Below are 22,984 nucleotides of genomic sequence, written 5' to 3'. Positions count from 1 at the left end.
GAGAGGGTGGCACCCTGGGCCCTGGGTGTGATCCAGAGCTGCCAACCTTACCTGTTCCTCATTAAGCCTGTTACTAGGTTTTCTTACAGCTGAAAGCATTTTCCCTGACAGGTGAGTGGTGTCTGAACTGAATGATGGTTCTGGCCTTTTGCTTAAGAAACTGTGCGCTGGGCTCAGTTTGGAGAGAGTGAGAACCACAAAGCTGGAGGGTTGGGGGTGCTCTTCCATTCCGGAAGGTGCCTCAATTCACTGGTCTGCCCCTTCTGAGGGAGGGAAGAAGGGCGCAAGGCTTACTGTGGAAGCAAAATACAGAGGAGCTTCGGAGAGGCCTCCCCTTCCCTTAAAGAAACTGCTAAGACCACTGTGGCTGAATTTATGATCCTCTTACCACCAATAAGTCATTTGTGTTGCTCCAAGGGGAAAGGAGAAATCTGGCTGAGCAGTCCAGTTCCTTAGACTTCTCAGAATTCAGAGAAAAGATTGCTGGGAACCCAGGGCCAGAGACCAAAAATAGAAGTTGGCTGAGAAGGTGGTGAAGCTCCCAGACATCCAGGTCTGACCTTGAGTTGCTAATGGGCCCAGAGGAAAAAAGGGGCATTTCCTGGAGAAATCAGTAGGGCCCCAGGGAGTATGTGAGAGGCAGGGAATGGGCAGGGGCCTAGTGCAGGAAGGACAAGAGATCTGTGATTAGCCGAGGGAGGCAGGAACCTGCATAAAGAGAGTGGAAGACTACTTTGAGCAGCAAAAAGGGAACCTCAGATTATAGCTGTGGAGGGAGCAGAGTGTGGGTCCTGGTGGCCACGATGATGGTGTGAGGCTTATCTTACATGGAGAAGGCACAGTTTCCACTTCCACTGTACCCCAAGGACCCCCACCTATAAAAAAGGTCTATAAGGCACGAGTAGGTGGACATTATGGGAAATGCTTTTAGCTCTAAAGATTGTCTCCTGTTGATAAGATGTGAATTCTCAGCTTCCATGGAGCTCATGTGCAAACTGAGGAGGGGCATTGTGGGAAGTTCTCAAGCATTGATTGGACCATCCCAACTCCAGAGTTTGTGATTCCAGATGCTAAGATTCCTGAAGGAACCCAGACAAGTACTCTATGTAGTGCCAGTACCAGGCGAGCCTTCTGGAAGACAAAGGAAGAGCTGGGGATTCTGACCTCGCCTGCTTCCTCCTCTGCTTGGCTGGCCATGATTCCTGTTTTCTCTGGAAGTGGTGTGGGGAGCACAAGAAGGGGGGTTAAGCACAGATGTACACTTGATAGGAAATGTCTTGGACATTCCCCCTATGTATAAGACAGGCCTGTAGGGCATCTTACTGGGGTAGAATCACTGGATCAAAAGTACCCTTCTTGGTCAGTCTCCTGGAAATACACTCCAATACATTTATAATTATACAAACCGTGTGCTAATAAAACTTTTTGCCTCTGGTGTGTGAAAATTAGTGGTGATGTCAGTGACAAATATCATTGTCGGAGCCTGCTCAGCGTGAGCTGCCTCCCAGGTGCTGTGCTGAGTGTTCTCTACCACCCCACGCTTATCTGCGTTTTGCAGACAAGGAAACAGTCTCATTGGGCTCTGTGCGTTTGCTCAAGCTCACACTAAATGAGGCGCCAGCTGGTCTCAGCCCCCCCGCCCCCACCACGGCTGTGCCCTGGCGTCACAGGTGCCTGCCTTCATAAAGCCGCCCAGTGAGAGCCCATCCTCAAAGTCCTACGCGGGCCCTTCTGGTGGCTTTGGGTGGAAGCCTGGTGGTTTCCTCACTGCTCCTAGGTCTGAGGTGGTGGCAGTGGACTTGGTGAAGCTCTCCCACGTCTTCTGATGACATGGCGGTCCATGGCAAGGGGTGCCCCTGTGGTTGGGCTGAGCCTCCTCCTGGCCTTGGTTAGAGCGTTTGTGTGTTGCTATAAATAGATGCTTGGCAGATACTTCCAGCCATATGGGATGGCCATAAATTGTGCACCATTAATAGTAGCACAAAAATTCCAGATGCCCAGGGTGGCTCTGGGGAGCTCACCAAGTCAAGAAAAGATGAAATGTGGGTATAGGCTAATCTTCATCTGTTGGGGGTGAAGATATCTCTGCAAAATGCCAGGAGGTTTATGGGCATAACTCAAAGCAGGGGATTTCCCCTGGAGACAACTTCCTGTAGGGAGTTTAGGCATTTGACCTCTTAAGATCCCTCTGCTACCTCATGCCTAGTTTTGGTCTCTGCAGAAAAAAACAGAGATCCTCAGATCAGCACCCCCAAGCCCCTTACAGCCCTCCCACTGTACTCAGCCCCTCATCTGTCCTTTCCGGTCAGGGGAGGAACTTGTACTTTCACTTACTAACCTACTCTGTCATTTGGGAAGTTGGACCCTTGACCCCTGATTTTCCCTTCCACCTCTTCTCTCTACTCATCTCCAGTCAAGATCAAAAAGCTTGCATGCAGAACACTGTTTCCCTGCAAACCGAATGTGGTCTCTCCTCCTTTCATCAATTTCAACTGGTTTTTAAACGTCGAAGAGAGAGCGGAGGGGCCACATCTTTGAGGTATTGTTTTGTCTATAATGAGAGGGATCCTCAGAGTCATGAGACTGGGCCATTTTGAGGAGCCACAGACTCCTCCAGAGAGAAGAGCGCCAGGGTCAGGGGTTGCCTCCTCACGCAGCAGCCTGACTCGGGACCGCCTGTCGCCGAGCAAGCCCTACGAGGCGCAACGGGGTCTCCCGGGGGGCACCGCTGAGACAGATTTACCATGTGAGGTCAGATATGTTTTAAACATTCTCTTGATTTGGTGCTTTTGATAACCATAGATTTCTGGAAATTGCTCTCTTATTTCAGTTCTCTCAGGGACGCAGTGAGACTAAACACCTGTCCAGGTTTGTAGCATTTAGAAGATTGACTCCCCAGTGCTCCCAGGAGGTGACTCCAATGTGTGGAGGAAACAATATTTTAGTCAAAGACACCACGTTGCTGAGAACAGGGTTCCCCTCTGCTCTTGTTGCAAGGAAGGGGTTTCCTCATCCATCAGCGTCGCAGTGGGGCTCGGAAGAAAGAACACAGACTCCTTCATGAGGATGGTTGGCTGTGTTCTCCCAGAAAACCTCACCCACCCTGGAGTTTAAGGACGGAGATAAAACTATGGGGGCGGGGAAGGGAGAGCTACCACTTCCAATTCCAAGTCTGTGGTCTTAGAGACAGTGCCTCAGAACATTCTGAGTCTCTGGTTTTAATTTATTCTCAGAAGAAATTGCTCTGTCAAGAAAAAAGAGAAGCCTGTCAGTGAATTTTGTTCAGAAGTCACTCAAAGCCATCTGTAACTTCCGTAAGTGCTAAGTCCACATTTTATTCATTTGATTCTGTTCCCTCCCTCACTATCATGCTGTTGCTAATCCACACATCTGGTACAGTGGTATATAACTATATGTATTTTTGATGTAACTAAATTAAAACAGGTTAATTTTTTAAAAGGGGCATTTAGATACATATGACTATTTAGTGATAAATACTTGGTTCTTCCCACCTCAACAGAGTATGAGAATTTCAAACGTTCACTTCAAGTCACAAGAGCAGAAAAGGGGACTCAAGTGAAGGAGGATGGAGGAGAGACAACTGATTTTATAGAGACTGGGAAGCTTGGAGCTACTTGTTTACAATGGATTTTCCTGTGAGCAGCAAGAACTTAACCTGCAAATCCCTGCAGGGCTCAGCACTCAAGGACATCAAGAACTAAGGAACAGAAGCTGGTCTTGGGGCTTAAAATGAGGGGTATTGGAAATCTGAAAATAGAGCAGTTGAACCCCCATGGAACCTTGCTCTTTGACAGAGAAGGCTCAACACAACGAGAAAAAAAGGACCCAGAAAAAGAGGTGTAGCTAATGTAGGACACACAGAAGATTTAAAAGTAATAAAACTTATCATTATTACCTTGGGACAGATATGAGATGTTATTTATAGAAAACAGGACAGAGAACAACAGAAAATAAGCAGAACACACAAATCTTGAAATTAAAAATGAAGTATATGAAACCAATAGAATAGTTGGAAGGGAAAATCCCAAAAACTGAAAAGGAAAATAGAAGCAAAAGGCTAAGGCTCCTCTACTGACCTAGAGGAGTTCTAGAAATACAGACAGAAGGTGACAGCCCGGGAGATGTAACTCAAGAGAATTACCCATGAGTGAGGAAAATGAGCCTTCAGAATGATTAGATTTCAGCAACATGGAAGGAGAGTGGTGATGGGGAGATCAAAAATGAAAATTTATAGCCAATCAGTTAAAGATCAAAAATGAAAATTTGTAGCCAATCAGTTAAAAATTGCAACGTGACTTCATAGTGCCAAAAAAAAATATGAAGGTGAATGTCAGGAGAGTTTGCCAGAAGACTCGACCATGTTTCATTTTGGGGAGCGGAACTGGGGAAAAGAATTGGGGAAATGGGACAGTTTTGTGTTCTTGTTGTTTTTGCTTATTTGCTGCTGTAAGACTCATTTGCTGACATTTTCCACTTGGTTATTTTATTTTTTGACAAAAATAAACATGTATTTTGGAAAAGGAAATAGAGATAAAATGATGTTAAAATAGCGATATAAAATGTTCGGACTCTTATGCATATACAGAAAAACATTATCTCACCCCATCAGGATACCATATATGCTGCTAAATTATTGATTTTTTAACCTATAAATATACTGGAATTATTCACCTGCCAATAAAAACTACTTCTATATAGAAGGGCTATGGCAATCAACAATCCTAAAAGCTGGAGGACTTGAGTGTCAAGGGGAAGAACGATAAGGCTGAGCTGGTCCAAGGAGACTTCTTAGAAGTGGTTTCCAGGAAGCATGCCAGTCCCAAGAGCGCGGTCTTGGCAATGGAGAGGGCACTGCAGCTGGCCATCTCAACTTTGAAGTGCGTGCCTGTTCCTGGCTCACAGAGGGCCCATGCCCGTCGTGGTTTCGTGGTTTCACCCACGATGGCAACTCCTCGCTGGCTTCTAGTGAGCTGTGTCCTTGGCTGGGAAGGAGGGTGAGTTGCCGTCGCCATTTTGGTGGTGATGCATGGCGAGCTTGCCGCTCTAGCACCATCTCATTTTTCATGGTGGAAAGCTTCCTGCTATTTTGATACTGAGAACTGGTAGTGATGGGCTGGGCTGTCTTGAACATAGCACTGGAGGTTTTGGGGAGATGCTGTGTGGGCAGCGGGGTTGCCTACATGCTCTTCCCCACTCTGACTGCCTCTTTTGTCACTTCTTACCTGCATTTCTGAATGTTAAAAGCCTGGCAAGCAGCTTCAAGAGCACATTTTCTCTGTTTGCTTTTCCCTGTGACGCCTCGCTTCTCTGACCCTTCCTCTTACAGTCTCTGCCTGTGTAATTTCTACCTTCTCCACCTGACCCAAAAGAGTATAGAGTGGGACTCTGGACACTTTGGGAATAGGACACCACCCTAGGGCTCCAAAAGGATGAACACAAGTGGGATGAAGGGCCACAGGGTTCTGGGGCTGCAATAGGATCCCCATTACTATGTATATGGAGAACAAAAGATATGGTTCTTAAGGAATTGTGAGCATCATTGTGATAACTAAATCATGTGAAATACACATCAGTTCCATTTATGGCTCCCAGCCCCTCTCTAATGGTTTCCTGTCACAGCAGTAACAATCCCTCACATGTGGTGGCCTAAAATGATCTCACACTTTTGGGGATCAGAGGCCCCATGCAGGTTTCATTGGGCTAACTTCCACATGGCTCATTTTGTAGCTCGTGGTATTGCCAGGGCTGTGATCCTTTCGGGGGCCCTGTGGAGGACCTGGCTCTTTGATCATTCAGGCTGTTGGCAGTGTTCAGCTCCTTGTGGCTGTAGGACTGTGGTGCCCTTTTCCTTGCTCACTGTCCTCAGTTATGTCCCCTTTCTCCATTTTCAAAGCCTCCAGGTGTGATACAGTCCCTCTTATATTCATTCCTCTCCTTTCCTCCCATCTCCCAGAGAAAAAGTAAGCCCTTGGATTGCACTGAACCCAATTAGCTAACTCAGGGGAATGTCCTTATCTCAAGGTCAGCTCAGTAGCAACTTCATTTCATCTGCAATGATACTTGCCTTTCTCCACACAACATGATGCTCTCAAGTCCCAGGGCACAGGTCATGGCCTGTTGGGGGGCCATTATTCTGCCTGTTGCACCCTCCATCTTTCCTCTGCATGGTCTTCCTTTTGCAGAAGATTAGGGTGGGGAACCTAAGCCAAGAAGTTGGGATGTTTTCTTTTATGTTGCAGAGAAACCTCGTATTAGAAGAAAAGCTGCAGTTATGGGAAAGGTAGAAAGCCCCTGCTTTTAACCAGTGGTCCTCAAAGACTGCTCAGGACCCACAGCAGTATCACCTGGGAACTCCTTAGAGATGCAGATTCTGGGCTCAGCCATCAGGGAAACTTCCTGCTCCGGAACAGCCCTCCTGTCCTTCCTCACCAGGGAGGTGTCAGGCTGGACTTCCTCTACACTTTCTCAGTCACTGAGGATGTCTTAGCTGCCTGTGCCTCCCAGTCACTGTTGGGCCTCCCTAGAGGACCGAGGCCTTGATTTTCTCAGAAATTGGGCTGCTAATGCCTTGCCTAGGTAATATGACCCAGAAAATCGACCAGGAAGAACTGAAAAGCCTCAGCAGGGCCTTCTGGGAAACCAGCTGGACTCACAGTGCAGACAAGGATGTGGGAAGTCAGAGCAGCAGGGGAGACTTTGAGACAGCAGCAGCGCAGGGAGCAGGCCAACCTGAGCTCCCAGGGCAGCTGCAGGGGTGCTCTGTATGCTGATGAGCCAGCCCTGACCCCAGGGCCAGCACTTATGACCCCAGAGGATTGTGTGGGTAGAACACTGTGGGCTCAACAAACACTCAGGCAGTGGGATCTTTCAGCCTTTCTGAGAAATCCAGGCTCACTCTTTTCCTTATGTGTCACCTAAGACTTTGGGTTTTATATTCTACTGCACATATACAAATCACCTTGCAACATTCCTGATGCCCAGGTCACATCTCAGAGCAGGAATTTCTGTCTTTCTTAGATCAGGGGCTGTGTCTGACAGTCAGGAGCTCATGGAGAATAGACCCTCCAAATAGAAATTATTTCCTTATCTCACAGCCGAGCTTGTGCACACTTTAAAAAGCTGTTCTCTGGTGTAGGTCCAGGCAAAAGCAAGTGCTAGAGTTTAGTCCAGTGTCTGAGAACCTGAACTGTCAAGGATGGAGAAAGATGTCTGTGGAATTGAAATATAAAATATCACATACCCAAATTTTCAATCTTTAATCCAGGCATCCTTTTCATTTATGGAAAACAAAGTCCAGATGTCTTTGGAAAGCCCCCAAAATTGATAAAACGTTATTTTAAAATTATCCTGTGGTTTTCTACCATGATAAGTCCAAGAGATTGGTAAGATTTATGGTGGCAAATGTACAGATTGCTGTAGAAGTTTTCTTTGCAATCATTCATCCTTTACCTCTTCTATCTCCAAATACATGGAGTTAAAATGGGAGGAAGTCCCTTTGGTGTGTGTGTGGGGGGAATGACAATGTAACTTCTCTAGAATATTGCTTATGACTCCGTCTAATGTGAATCAGCCTGCTCTAGGCCAGCGTCCTGGGTTCCTTGTCCATCTCTCAGTCCTGCAGAGTCCTTTGCAGCTCATGCAGCTTGTACAGATGTTTTCCTGGCCCTCTGCATCTCTCCCTCTGCCTGTCAGCCAGAGCACCCCCTCACCCTATCTGTCCCGCCCTATTTATCTGAACAAGTCTAGACAGACTTGTTCATAGAACTCTCCATCGGCTTCACAGAGAGACAAGGTGAGACCAGTGTCCACTTGGCCTCAGAACCCTCTTTAAGCAAGTCTCTGCAATTAATTCAAATTTGGAGTTCAGGGTTGGACCCCCACTTTTTTCCTTTTAGCCCCCGTCTCCTCTTCTTCCTCAGAGACAGACTTCCATATAGTTTCTAGGTCTATCACCATGACATAGTTTTAACATTTTTTTAAATTGAGGTAAATAAAATTAAAAATTTTAAGCTTTCAGTTTGGAGAATTTTGAAAATTGTACCTATCTGTTTCATCACCATTCAAAACAAAATATAGAACATTTTCAGTCTCCTAGAGAGCTCTCACACTCCTTCCCAGTCAAACACTGGCAGCTGTGTTCTTACTTTTATTTCTCTTGCTTAGTTTTGACTATTCTAGATTTCATATAAATAGAATCATAAAATAGCACACCGTCCTTTCACTGTTGTTTTCAGGTTTGTTTTTTTTTCTTTTCTCTAGCTGCTCAGAAGAAAAGCTGCTAAGGACATTATGTACAATTCTCTTTCTTGGAGGTAGGTTTTGTTTCTTGTGGTAAATGCCTGAGTGGCATTGCTGAGTCATAGGTAAGTTGGTAGAGACTGATAAACAATTCCTTTTAGCACCAGAGTGCACTCCATCTGCTGTAAAGAGAGCCCCAGTTCTGATTTTAGCAACTAGTGTGTGTGAAATAGAATCTCCTCTTGGGGAGTTTTAACTCGCTTGTTTGGCACCTTTTACACGCTCTTCTGGATGTGCACAACCTACCTGTGAGGAAGATTTAAGGGTGTCTTGTGATGTTGGCAGGTCAGGAGCCTGAAGCTTGTGGAGTGAATGCCTTGCCCAGCGGGCAGGTGACACACAGCAGAACAGCAGTCCAGCCCGGCTCTGCCCATGTGGCATTATAAAAAACAGATATTTGATCTTTGTCCTTGGTTCCTAGCACAGAGCTCCTGAAACCCTTGGAATTTCCTGAGAGGAGAGTCTTTATTGTTCACAGCGAGCACCTCTTGGCCTCACCTGAGTTTATGTCCATGCACTGGATCCTAGCAGGCACCTTCACATTCTGGATGGGAGGGAGCTGATCCCAACACAGCCAAGGATTAGCATTTACAGCCTCCCTCCTCTGACTTGCCAGGAAGCCAGAGTGACATGCCTGCTTTTTCTGTACTCAAAAACGTCACAGATAGGAACTCTGAAATAATCACCCTAGCCTACCTTCCAGGTAGGTGAACAAATGCAGGTATAGGGGTGTGGCATGACTGACCAGGTCAGGGACACTCTGCACATTCACACCTTCTATCTCTTCATCTGTCCATTCATTTGTATCCATGATAACAAAACTACAATTGTAAGTAGAGTTGCTTTCTAGAATTTTGTGAATAGTTCTAGCAAATTATCAAACCTGGGGGGGGGGTGTCATGGGAATACCTCATACAGTCAGAAAGAAGTGCAGGTTGGCTGGGTCCCCATTTGCAGCTAACACCGAAGGGGGGGCACACTTGCGGTCCTTAATCTGTAAAGTCTGCGTTGGCTCTGAGTAGTTCGTGCCAAACTAAGTTGAATTTTTAGACCCCCAGTTGGTGATGGAGGGGAAATCGTGTTGGAATGATGACTGGCTCTGAGCCCCCTCCCGTTCCCCCATTAGCTGTGGGCAAATAAGTCATCTGTGAAACAGCAGGACCTGTCAGTGTTGGGACCGAAGAGCGACAAGTGAGTCTTCCTCTGAGTTGTGTAAAATGCTCTGGTGTCTGTGTTAAAATAGCAGTCTCACAGCGTGAGCACAAGTCCCCGGGGAATTGCCAGACACTATCTATCAAGCTCCTTGGGACAGAATCTTAACAAAGGCTGAATTCCAGAATGTGTCACAGAGCCAAGGAAGGAAAACAAATGACATACATTGCTAACTGTGGGTTGAGGGAGATGACATGGAGAAGTCTTGGAAGAATCCTTTAATGAAAATGGGGTAGTATCCTCAATGAGCAAGTCTAAATGGCAATGGAGAGAGATTTCAGGCATTTTATGAATTTGGTTTTATTTTGCATATTTTAAAATACCAGTAACAGGAAAGGAGGGGGTCAGTGTTAACTTTTGTCTCCTGTTTATTTTGCATATTTTAAAATACCAGTAACAGGAAAGGAGGGGGTCAGTGTTAACTTTTGTCTCCTGTATTATTTATACATAGTAGAATTAATGTTATTTGGACTCTTAGTTAACATTTTTTTTTTTTCAGGAATGACATTTTCCAAGTATGTCTAGGACTTTCTAGTACTAAGTTGTTGAACTTGTTAGGAGGCTATCCAGGGAATAACAGTGAGTTACTGAGGTAATTCTTCTGTTACCCCCCCTCAGATGATGATTTCTGGGGCCTTGAAACTACACAGGTACATGAATACGTGTTCCTGAGAGTCACTCATGCAACACCGGGCTTTCCACTCTGTAGATTTTTGCAAGAAGTGGCCCTAATGATCATGTGTCTTCACCACACGTTAGCAGATGAGAAACTAAACCCTGGAGAAGCAAAGTCCTTGCTTAGTCCAGTTGGTTTCTGGAAAAAGTGCGGGGAGAACCCCAATATTTCCTTGGGCTTTTGCTACTGTGTGAGGAGAAGTTTGTAGAGGAATCCTCACCTCTATGGCAAAAGGGAAGGAAGTCAAAGATGTGTCTTATGAAAATAAAAGCTACACTATACCAAACTCTTACCGGGTATTATCACAGTCAATACTTGATACCACATCTCCAAGGAGAGAGGAAACCAAGCCTGGGAAAGGCAAAATGAGGTCAAAGTTTAAAGGTGAAGCAAGTCAGCTCTGCCATGCTCACCTGACTCCTTCTCTCGCAGCGCAGTGCAACAAACACTCTCCTCCCTCTGCTTTACAGTCTGACTTGGCTTCCTTGTCTGGGTCATGTCTTGATTTGGGATGTCCCAGCTTCAGTATTCCCCAGGCCCATCAGTAGCTCTTTTTTTTAGTTGGTCCCTGAACATCCAAGAGCCACTCCCTTTGTTCTTGTGGGGGATATCCAGGCTGTCCCTGAGTTACACACCTCTATCTCCTCAGGTCTACACTGTAGCTCTGACAAAGTGCCCACCAGAGAACACGGTTTTTCCAAGCAGGTCAGCATTCAATCATCCTTTTACGCGCCTCACAGATGGAGGCAGACTGAGGGAGGCCGAGAACCTGTGTCAATATGTCAACAACACACACAGCTAGAGGGTGGCACCGTGCTCTGCTTCTGCAGAGCGTGTGATTTTTCCCCCTACTATACACCTCACAAGCAGCCTCTCTGAGCATGGATCCTGGATTTGAGGCTCAGGGGGCTGGGGGAGGCAGAGACCTCAGGTTCTTGGGTGAGGGGGCATTTGTGCTGGCAGGGGGTGCCATCTTAAGGAGACTCTGGACTCTATGCCCCCCTCCCCCCTCCCCCCTCTATAGGCATCCTGTCTCTAGCTGGGCAGCTGGCTGGCCTCCCCACCTCCTCCTCCAACTTGGCCTTTCAATGTCACCAGGCTGGGCCTCCCAGGTTCCCAGCACAATTCCAGCTGTTGATGGCTTCAGGGCATGCAGGAATGGGTCCTGTGACCTGGCTGTTTTTTCAACCCAGCACCAGTCACAAGGGGTTGTTTTGTTTTCTGTCACTGCTATTAACTCAAACCTTGCTGGGCAGCATCTAAGTTTGGCTTTCAAACGCCTTTGTTTTCCAGGCCTGCCTGCATTTGTCATACCTTTCAGTATGCCATCTGGAGATCCTATAACCATTTGGGAGACAGAGAACTGTGTTACTAAGAATTCTCTGCTTTTCTCTTAATTAGGAGTCAGTGGATTAGATAAAAAGTGATCCACTAGTTAAACTGAAAATGCCAAGTTCAGAGGAATCTGTGTTTAATTTAAATATTTTTGTAGACATTGGCTCAGTCCTACAAATAGATAAACATTTGACTGTTATCCAGTTACTTTGTTTGATGTGGCCAGAAACAATGGTCTTTCACAAATGATAATTCAGGTCTTTGTGGGTTTGGGTGAATTCTCTGATTTGACTATTGCTTTGATTAATAAGAGAATTTCTGTCTTTTCTTTTGGAAGAATCCTGGAAAATGCCAAGTTCTCAAAATTCCCTTGAATGCAAAAATGAAACCAGACTTGATGACCCACAGCATTGTCAGCCACCCTGATGAGGGACCCCTCCTGTGGTCCCTTCTCCTGTGGTCACCCCTCCAGGAGAGCCCTAGCTCAGGGGGAGTAGAGTTCAGCAGGCCCTCAGGGGTCACCACAGGGGCAGGCAATAGACCCGAAGCCTTTCTACTTGGAAGATGATGGTGAGCTTCAGTGGGGGAGCTAAGACTGGGCTCTTGGACCTGGGAGCTGCCCTGGGGGTGGGGGACACAGAGGAAGCGGAAGGAAACTACATGATGTGGGAGTGGGGAGCGGGGGGGTCACTCCTGATCCAGAAGAGCTACTTGTTCCACACACCCATACTTGGGGGTATCTCCATAGACTGGGATTTTGTGGTCCCTCACATTTTAAACATGAGTGTCTTATCTGAAGTGCTATTCTTCCTTCCCATGTATGTACTCGTGATGGGTCTGATTCGAATTTCTGGGCCCCAGAAATTTTTACAAGTCCCTTATTTCACCCCCATTTCAAAATTTAATCCCTCGCCTTCTCATTCTTAACCTCAAAAGCCTTACTTTATCAGAGTCCACTAGTTTTTTTTTTTAAATTTATTTATTTATGAATACAGAACTGGGGTACAGGCCAGAGATGCGGAGGGTGAGAGGCTTCACCAGAGACAGAGTGGGGAGCAGAATAGGCAGATAGACGAAGTACACTGCTGAGGGGAGCAGTGGGCGGGTCAGGAGAGGTCTGCCGCGCCATGTGGTCACCTCCGGGGCAGACGGGAATCGAACTCATGCGGAAGTGGCCCCAGCTTCTCAGTGCTGCGCTTTAACCCACTGCGCCACCAGGGAGGGCCTGGACTCCACTAGTTTTGATAAGTATTTTACTTGGTCAAATTATATGCAATGTAAATGTTGAATATTTGTCTTTGTTTTTTTTCACTTGCTATATACTACACATAATTTTCTCAGCCTTTTTTCATTTTGCTGTGAGTGGAAATTTTGTCTTCCTTAAAGCTAAGTAGCATTTCTTTGATGTGGATATGCCACATCTTCTTGTTCTAGTCTTCTTTTATTGGTCACTTAGGTCGTTTGCAAATCCTGGATATTATAAATCACACTTCAATAGACATTGTGAAGCACATAATTTTTTGAATTGATGCTTCTAATTTCTTTGGACAGATGCTGAAGAGTGGGATTGCTGGGCCCCACTGTATTTCCATAGTTCATTTTTTAAGGTAAATGCTTTCCACACAAAGTACTTTCTTTAGCTTCCCATACTGTTATTTAGGTAATTATACAAGCATATATAATTAAAGGGGCAAGCTCTATTTTCATTCACAGCTCAATTCATAGGAAATTTCAGTAGAGGAAAGCAAATTTGTAAACAGAATATATCTGAGACACCATTAAAAATGATAACACTATCCTAAGGATAGATGGAGGACAGACTAGAATAATTATCTTCTGAGAGTATCGCATTAGGAAGGTTTCTCTTTATATTACCATGGGGCAAAGAAAAAAAATCACCATTTTACAATAAAAGGAAAGAATCTCTGAGTATATACATAATTATAAGAATATCCCACACATAATATTAATAAACATAACAAGAGGTTGCTTAAACACTACAAAATATATTAATGCAGATAAAAGTATTTGGAAATTAGATCTATTAGGAAATTAGAGAAATACATTCATTTGCAATTAAAACTAAACAGAAAATGAAATGAAGATTCAAGATTTATTAATACCTCTGCTTGACAGCATCATGGGGTCTGTGGCTTATCCTTTAATGTGTGAAGGCTAAACCCCCCCTTGGCAAGGCTTTCAAAGCCCTCTCATCTTCCCACCTCCCCAATCTTCCCTTCTTCCTTGTTCCATAACCACAGTCTTTACAGTCACTGGCCTCTGCTGTCACCCTCTTTCAGGCACGTTAAGAATCCAAAGGGTAACTTATAAACAAACTGACGTCGCTGGAGCTGGGCCCAGAACTGAGATACAGACTGTTACAAGGACGTGCATATGGGAAGGGGGAATAGCACTTTAGGTAAGTCCACAGTTTCATTCACCACCCACGGAGTGGGAGGGAAATGCTGGCCAGAGCCCTGTCACCGAGGCCTAGGTGGGCAGCTGGTGAGAAGGGGCCAGCTCTGCCTTTAAAGCTGGATGAAAACTCTGCCATCAGGGGTGCAGGTCATTCCCCGCCCCCGCTGGCTCCTTGCCCCTTTATGGAGATGGAGCTAATCTGAAGATGGCTTCTGCTTTCATCTAGAATCCTAAGGACCTAGGTGAAGCCCACTGTTCTTTGGGCCACTCTCTTTAATGATGTGGCAGATCACCTTGGGGTGCCAGAAGAGAGAGCTGATGAGACAAAACCATTCTCTGCTGGTGAGAGGGGCTGTGTCTGGTCACCTGACATATAAGTGTGTATATAGGTCTAGGAGGAAGAGAAACACATTTCTGTCGGTAGGGGCTCACCTCACCACACGAAGTGACCACTCTGTGGGCTTGGACGTCAGAGTTCCTCCTTCTTTCAAAGTGCAGGAGAATCCAGTTATTTTGCATGAAACCCTTCAGTTTCACTTATTCTGTTCCTTCTTTGATGTGGAATTCTTATAGGGGCTCTGCTTAAGAATTCTTATACTGACCTCATTCTTTAGTATCCAACCCTGAGGTGGAAACAAAGCCTCTGCCCTGCTGAGCACAGGGAGAGAAAATGTACTATGTGAAAAGTTTTTGCATATGAGAATACATATAGACTTGACAGGGGCAAATGTTGTCCTATTAGCACTGTGCTTACCTAGTAGGGCACCCAGTGTTTCCCCTAAAATGCACCAACTCTTCCTTTAAGTAGATATGTGGAACTCTCTGGGCTTGCTTGAATTGACATTAAGGTCCACTGTAATCAAGCAAAAGAAACACATTTTCAACTCCAAAGCATTTCAGAGTAGCACAAGGCATGTCTCTTGGACGGCTGGTACATGGGAAACACACCGAATATGAAATTCTAAAAAACTCTTTAGGAACGTTTTCTTGCAGTCCTCTTAGTCATGACCTTCTCCCTCACCCCCTTTTATAAGCCACAGTCTTGCTTCTGTTCACTCCTGCTCTGGCCACCTTCATTCACTGCTTTCCTGCCTCCCAAAGTATCCTCTTGGCCCTCTGGCCACACCCACACACCATCTCGCTTCCAAGATGCTTCTAAGCCAGGTGGAGGAGAGCTTGTGGACATTTCATGCACTCTACTTGTCTTCGTGATACAGACTAACAGAGCCATTCAGGTTGGAGCTAAAGCTTGCTTCCCACCATGTGTGCTGTGGGTATTAAACTGTGGCAGAAATAGCACATTCATCACCTTCACAGAGGGCCCCTGGTGGGTTGGGAGAGAACCATGTTTGGCCTCATTTATGTCTCTTGGATGGCTGGTACATAGGAAACACAACTCAGTGGGTCAGAGGGGAGTCTGCCTTTGTGAATCACAAAGACCTCAAAGGGCAGAGAGGGGCCTCAAAGGCGTTTTTCTGGTTCCAGGGTGTGCCCACCGTGGTTAGAGAGCAGCCGCTGACTCTGGGCTGACTCTGGGCTGCGGAGGACCACAGTATACAGCAAATGGGCGTAGTTTGGTTTTGCAGCACCAGCGGGGAAGTAGGCTGAGCTCTGTGGGAACTTTACTTGAGAGTGGGGTTGCCTTAGCGACTCGAGCTGGGTGACCCTCATCTCACATGTACTCCTTGAGCCCACTCAGAAGAACACTGCCTTCTGGTGGCCCTGGCGGGGCCCCATTCAAACTACTGGTTCCTGGGCTTCCAAAGCCGCTTTTCTAGATGGAATGCAAACCATTCTGTGCTGGGGACCCTGCCAAGCCTTGGCAGGATTAAATGTGACATTCAGTTCCAGATTAATCCATGTTGGAACAGTTTTGCTGATCATGTAGAGGCGTTAATTAATTAATTAATTTTCTGACAATCTCCCCCCTCCAACAGTTTTAACGATGGGATTTTAGATTTCTGCACATAAGAGGTATGAGCATAGCTAGTATTGTTTTTATAACAGCTTTCCCAATTTTCTGTGGGTCTGCCGGGCACGGAGCAGCAGTGAGGCATCATGTCTCAGTTAGGGACTCACAGGATGTTTGTCACCAATGTGTGGCCTGGCCTTCCATTCCTGTTGCCAGGCAATTATTTCTTGACAATTCCTTCTTGTATCGGTTTTAAAATTACCTCCCAGCAGTGGCCTTGGTCGAGTATGCCCTTCCCACCAGCCCAGGAGAGCTTATAATAAAAAAGAATCTTATATTTGTTTAAGGTCATTCCAGGATTTTGGATTGGAGTTTAGGGATTAGTAGACCTTGACAGAATTAGAGGTGTATACATGTCCGATCTGCTTTCCCAAATCAGCTCTATGAACTTCCTACCCAGTTTCTTCTAGCTTGGATTTCCTCACTCACAGGGCTCTTCCCATCTTGCAGAGCAAGACATTTCTCTGAAGGAACTGACTGAACGTTTCAATTGAACTGAATCAAGATATCTGGTTGGGAAGGTTATTAGGTCTGAGAGATTCAAACAGGTCATTTTAACAGATGTGAAAACTGAGGCCTGTGGGAGGGAATATAAGGAATCAGAAGACCTGGCTTTGATCATTTCTGCCAACTGTGAGTCCTACGATTTTGACCAATCAAAATGGTGTCCTGACTGCTAGCTGACCGGTGGGGATATTTTGAAATAAATTGAATCAATCAAATTAAGTTAAGTTAAATTAATTTAAATCAATCAAATTAACTTCTGTTAATTAAATTATTAATGCATTAATTAAAGATATATGAGGATATCTTATGGGGGCTCAGGCCTGGGTTGACATTTTTCTGGGTGGGTGGTAAAAGAAAATCTCTTGAAAACTTCAAGACTAAACATATTTCTAATTGTTAATATTCAGAGAATATAGATCAAAAACACATATTTCTGTGATAATTATTCTTTTTATGCAATAATGTTTCTTAAAATATGGTCCCTGGACTACACCCTCAACATCACAGAGAAAATATTAGGAACACAGCCCTGCTGTACTGAATCGGAAGCTCAGGGTAGCGGCCCTGCAATCTGTGTTTTCACAAGCCTTCTGAGGGGTCCCCTCACATGCTGAAGTCTGAGGGCTGTTGCAGAAAACATCTCCCTTGTCTAGGACTGTGGAAGTTGATGGTGTGTGTGTGTCAGTTTGGCTAAGCAGGTGCCTAAGCACGCTGGTCAATCTTATCTAGCTGTTGTGTGAAGAGACTTTTTAGATTTAAATCAACAGATTTGGGGTAAAGCAGATCACCTTTTAGAATATAAATGGGCCTTATCCACTCAGTTGAAGGACTCAAGAGAAAAGCTTGTGGTATCCTGCAGGAGTAGGGAATGCATTGGGCCTCCAGACTGTCCTGGACGGGGAGATTTCAATGATACCTCCTGCCAGAATTTCCAGCCCTTCAGCCTGCACTGCAAGTTTTGAACTGTCCCTAAAATCACAGGGACTGCCCTCCCTTTCCCATGATCCGATTGACTCTGTTTCTGTGGGGAAACTTGACTAATACAAACAACACTAGAGTCCAGTCTCTCTTCACTTAGCCCAGATTCAGCTGCTCAATCTTGCTCAGAGAAGACTCCTAGCAGTTACTTTCATTGGATAGTAGCTAGTAATGGCATGAGGCTTACTAGCTATCCAGGACTTAAATATTAAAATTTTGCGTGCTGAAGGTCCTAGAGGGCTCACATACATAGTTGGCAGGGGGGTAGACAGCTCACATACATAGTTGGCAGGGGGGCCGGAGAAGGGGGTGGTGCAGTGTAGTTATGTATGACTCAGCAGAATACATTTGCTTTTAGGTTCTTTCTTGGAAACATTTTCATTGAAAAAAAATTCTAACCTTCAGTTTAAAAAAACAGCTTAAAGTCTGATGCCTCTGAATTTAAATCCACATTGTCACTTATTATGTGACCTCAGCCAAGTCACTTACCCTATAGAAACCAAGGAAGTCATGATTTTCTTATCAGAGAAACAAGGTTATTAATATTCTTTCTTTTGTTGCTTTAATAAAGTTTCAAGGTGACATATCTAAAATTCCAATTTATGTCAGATTTATAGTAGGCATTCAGTGAATGGAAGCTATTATTTCAGCTTGCAGCTTCTAAAAGTGGAACCACTTAGAGAGAGATAACTGTTATCTCAGAGTCCTAGGGAGGTTAATCCTGTATTTATTGTCACACTTTCAATGAACTGTAATCAATGTATCCACATGATAATTTGGGCCAGGTACCAGACACTGAATGGAAAGAGATACAGCTTAAGAAGATGGAAGACATACTATCAGCCCTTGGTAGCATGAAATCCTCCAAGGTAAAGAAGAAGATATTGAAGGATCCACCAACATTTTATTGTAGAAAAAACTTAGGCAAGTCGTAGATTTTTAAAATATCTGTAGAAATCAACATCGATGATCAAAGAAGGACGTAGGATATACTCTTTGTTTGAGACATTATCAATTGTACATAATTCGAAGAACACATATGACACTTCTCGAACAAAACAATTTTCTACTCTCATCTGAGAAGTTTGTCCTCTGCAGGCAAGCAGATTGCCAAGTGAATTTCAGCATAATTTGAAAGAGTCACGCTTTCTTGTTACTTAAAAAACTATTATATGTTATATTTAATTATATGTTAATAACTTTGAAAAACCAGATGCAATGGATAAAGTTTTCAGAAAATAAAGGCCCAAATTAGTCCATGACGAAATGAGAAAAGTTGTATAAACCAACAATTATCAAGGGAATTACAGTAGTATTCAGAGACTTCCTGTCTTCAAAGCCCCAAGTCCAGATGTGCAGGTCAGTTTTACAAAATTTCAAGGAATTGTTGATTACAAATTTTATAAGTGATTCCACAACACAGAACAAGAGAAAGTTTACAGCTCATTTTACTTACAATTAATTTTTCACTCAAGAGTCAGATAAGAATAATAAATCTAAAATGATATTACTCTGTTTTCACTTACTAATGTAGAGAGAAAAACCTGAATGTTAGCTCAGTGAATGAAACATGTAACAATGAGCCATGATCAGGCCAGTTGTAACTTACAGGGCCACCTCAACCTTGGGAATGTTATTGTAAAACCTCCTGGCCATAAGAGAACCGAAGAAAAAGTTATGCCATACATGGCAATTTATTTCCATACAAAAATATTCCATAAGCTCAACAACTTTTTTTTTTTTTTTAAAGATTTATTTATTTGTGCATACAGAACTGGGGTACAGGCCAGAGGCTCAGGGGCGGCGAGAGGCCTCACCAGAGACAGAGTGGGGAGCAGAACAGGCAGATGGACAAAGTACACTGCTGAGGGGAGCAGCAGGCGGGTCAGTAGAGGTCTGCCACGCCATGTGGTCACCTCCGGGGCAGGCGGGAATCAAACTCATGAGGAAGCGGCTTTAGATTCTCAGTGCTGTGCTTTAACCCGCTGCGCCACCAGGGAGGGCCAGATCAACAACTTTTATGATTAAAAAAAAAAGAAAAAAGAAAGAAAACTAAGAACAGGAAGAATTTCCTCTAACTTGCCTAATCCAGCACCCACTAGTTTCTATAGCTCGTGTTCTGACCTGAATCCATTGTGTTTTCTTTTCACTATGGGTCATTTTCCCTGCCTCTGCTCATGCGCTCATTTTTTAATGCATGCCAGATAGTCTTACATTTTCTTGTTGCGTGCTAGATAGATTTATTTTTCTGTTTGTGATTTTGGCACTATTCTGGGGCACAGTTAAGCTTGGTCATTTCAGGTTATACTCTTAGGCTTTCTTAGAGGGAACTGGAGCTGTATTTACTGCAGGGATAAGTTACTTTTCCTCACTCCTACAGGAGGACTCAAACTAAAGCCTTGCGTCTGTGAGTCTTTCATTCTAGCTGGTAGGAAGAGCCATTGGGGGGGGGGGTCTGTGAGGCTGCTGGGTACCCTTCCTCCAGCCCTGCCTGCCGGTTTCCTCAGGCCCCACCTTTTTCCTCACAGAGGGGCTGATAGTGCACATCCAGGAAGGGGGCTCTTTGTAACTGTCTGGGGCAGTCTCGGCACAAGTCTCTCTTCCTTTAGGTCGTTCTACTATGGTTTCTTTGGACTCAGCTTTTTCTTCTTAGCTCCTGGCTCCTATGAGCTGGGAACACCCCCTCTCTGTGCTGTGGCCAGGACACAGAAAGGTAGACAGTCACAATGGTTCATTTGTTTGTGGACGCTCAGCCATCACTTCCTTTGTGTCTGAGATGCCATGTCTTGAAAGCTGTTATTTTAGCAATCTATCTGTAACCTCTGCTCCCTTCTTTCAGGTGGCAAAATAAATTGTATCTCTGTTACTCCATTTAAACCTCATAACAATCTTAGAGGTAAGAACTATTAAGTAATAATAATAATAGTAGTAGTAGTAGCCCATGGGATTACAACTGAGATTGTTATAGGGCAAAATCTGTTATATGACAGGGGGAGAGGGACACCCCTAAAGCCCCAAAACCTGCCTGCTCTAAGTGGGTTCTGCCATCCGCTGCAACAAGACAAACATATAAAGCTTTAATGAAAAGTGACTTTAATACAGTGAATATACAATATGGAACACAACGAGTATAACTTCTAAATCAAACACCTGAAGTGACCCATCCCCTCGTGGGCAAAAGTCCACCCAAAGGGATTGGCCCAAAGCAAGGCCTGAAAGCCCGCCACTAGACTAAAGCACCTTCTGGCCGGGACCCATGGAAAAGGGTCAGAAATGGCCAGACAAATCTGGGAGGAAAAGAGCAAAATCAAAATCAATATAAACACTGCCATAGTCACCTCCCTACAGGTATCTCACCCACATCTGCCTTCACCAGTCCAGGGTCAGGAAACAAGCCCGGTTTCTTCATCACATGCTTGCTGCTCCATGTGGCTTCCCTAGGTCTCTGTCTTTCCCCTCCATCTGGCTTCCTTCTCTTCTTCTCTCTTCTTCTTTCTCCTTTTTCTCTGCTCAGCTCTACCCTCCTTCTGGGTGGGGCAGGGAACCTGGAACTTCCCTTTTCCTAGGGACCACCCAGTTACAAGATGAAAAAATGCACAAAATGAAGAATGATAGAAAAATAAAAAAGTAGAATATAAAAAAGAAAAGAAACTGAAAAAAATAATGAACATTTCTGCTAGGCTGCTTTAAATAAGTTTCCATGGTCACCCACTAGAAAATGGCATCGTCTGAGGGGAGCCCAGCCTCAGGGTGTGCTCTCATTTCTGGGCTCCCACACAGAGGCTGTAGTGTGGCCGGGGCTTGGTAGGGGGCGGCAGAGGTCCAGTATCGTTGGGATAAAGCGTTTGCTTTTTCTTAGGGCTTCTTCCACCTGGTCATAGCTTTTGTGTTCACTCCTGGTGGCTTCTGAGCTTTGAACTTTGTTCCCCCAGCAATTTGCTTCTTGGCTGATGGGCTGAGACAAAGCCCCACAAACATTTCTTTGAGGTTTCAGAACCTTGGCAATGGGAGCTGAGAGGCCAATGAGAGAAGCTGGGTGGTATGGAAAAGCTTGATGTCTCTTCACTCTCCATAGTACCTTAGGCAAAACTGCAGAGGATTTAAGATGTGTTTGCACGCTTTCATATGCTAAAGACTGGTTCCAGCTTCCATCAGCCTTTCGGATCCAATGGTTCCTTGGTTTCCAACACCATAATCGAGGTGATGACAGGGTGGGGCATTGCCTGCACTTATTTAAAATAGTTTCCATCTTGTGAAATATGTAAAAATGATTAAATGACATAAATTCAATTCTTAGGTAGGCTGTTCTACAGCATGATAGCAGCTAGCTACTCTTGATTAAATTCCTTGGGCTGCACTAAGTCATCCTGGAAGTGCAGAGGTAGACTCTCCTGCCTTCTGGGAATGGTTTCGGTCCCCTTCCCCCCACCTCCTTCTTTTCCAGGCAAAAATACAGATCCTACAAGGACATAGGGAGGCAGAAACCACCAGAATGCAACTTCTAGAAGACCAGCAGGCTGAATACATGTGTGTTCACACCTCCTGATCTGAGCTCCTGGAGGGTTCACTCTGTACCCCGAATATCCCACCCAGATGAGAAACAGTACCAATATGCATTCATTTTTTTAATCACAGAGTTAAATTATTTCATGACTAATTAGAGCTTTCTGTCAGTGTCAGTATGCATTCTTAGTGAAAAGCAAATGGATGTGAGAGGCCTTTCCCTATTCCCATGGCATCATGCCCTCAAGCCTTTTCAACACTTTTTCATTTATTTATTCATTAATACAAAAGATATGTGTAGACCCTGTGCTGTTACAATGGTGGGCAAAATAGAGATAACCACGAGCTTGGAGAGCTCCACATCAAGCAGGAGGGCCAGTGCGGCCCGCTCAGGTAACTCGGAGCCAGAGGACCTCCCTGGCCCTGGGGTAAGAAAGACTTCCTGAGAAATGAGCTGCTAGGCTGCTTGAGGCAAGCACCCTCCATGGTACAGTGGCAGCGGGGAGCCTGGTGAGAGCAGGCTCCATAGAGGGTGTGTGGGGTGAAGTCCTTCAGCAGGTGTCCTGAGGACACCAAGAGCCCTGAGAACTGCCCACCCTTAGATGTCACTTAACTGCAGCACCCAGTGGGTGACTTCAGGAGGAAGGGCCCTAGTGACCGCGGTTGCAAGAAGAGAAGCAAACTATTTCACTACTGCCACACTCCAGATCCCACTGTTGGTTACCTACAGACTGAACATGACTTGGGCCTGGGAGGGCAGTGACTCTATGTCCCCAAGAAGCAGGGGACAGTGTAGCAGGGGGCTTGCAATGCCGACGACATCAGAATGTGCAGAAAAATCACTTTTGGAGGTGGAATTAAGTTTGTGTCCTGCCTCTATTGCTTCCTGGGTTTATGCCTGTTTCCAGGTCTCTGTTTTCTCTCTGTGAAGCTCTGTGTGTGCTCAGTGTGTATCATAAAACACACAATGAGGTAACATAAGTGAAGCTCGTAGCAGAGGACTTAGGATGGTTCTCAGTAATCCCTGGTGATATGGCTATTGGAAGTATATTTCTTTATTGTAT

The sequence above is a fragment of the Condylura cristata genome, unplaced genomic scaffold, assembly GCF_000260355.1.
Source record: "Condylura cristata isolate star-nosed mole 26May11 unplaced genomic scaffold, ConCri1.0 scaffold00011, whole genome shotgun sequence".
Taxonomy (NCBI): domain Eukaryota; kingdom Metazoa; phylum Chordata; class Mammalia; order Eulipotyphla; family Talpidae; genus Condylura; species Condylura cristata.
Note: the sequence above shows the minus strand (reverse complement) of the source record.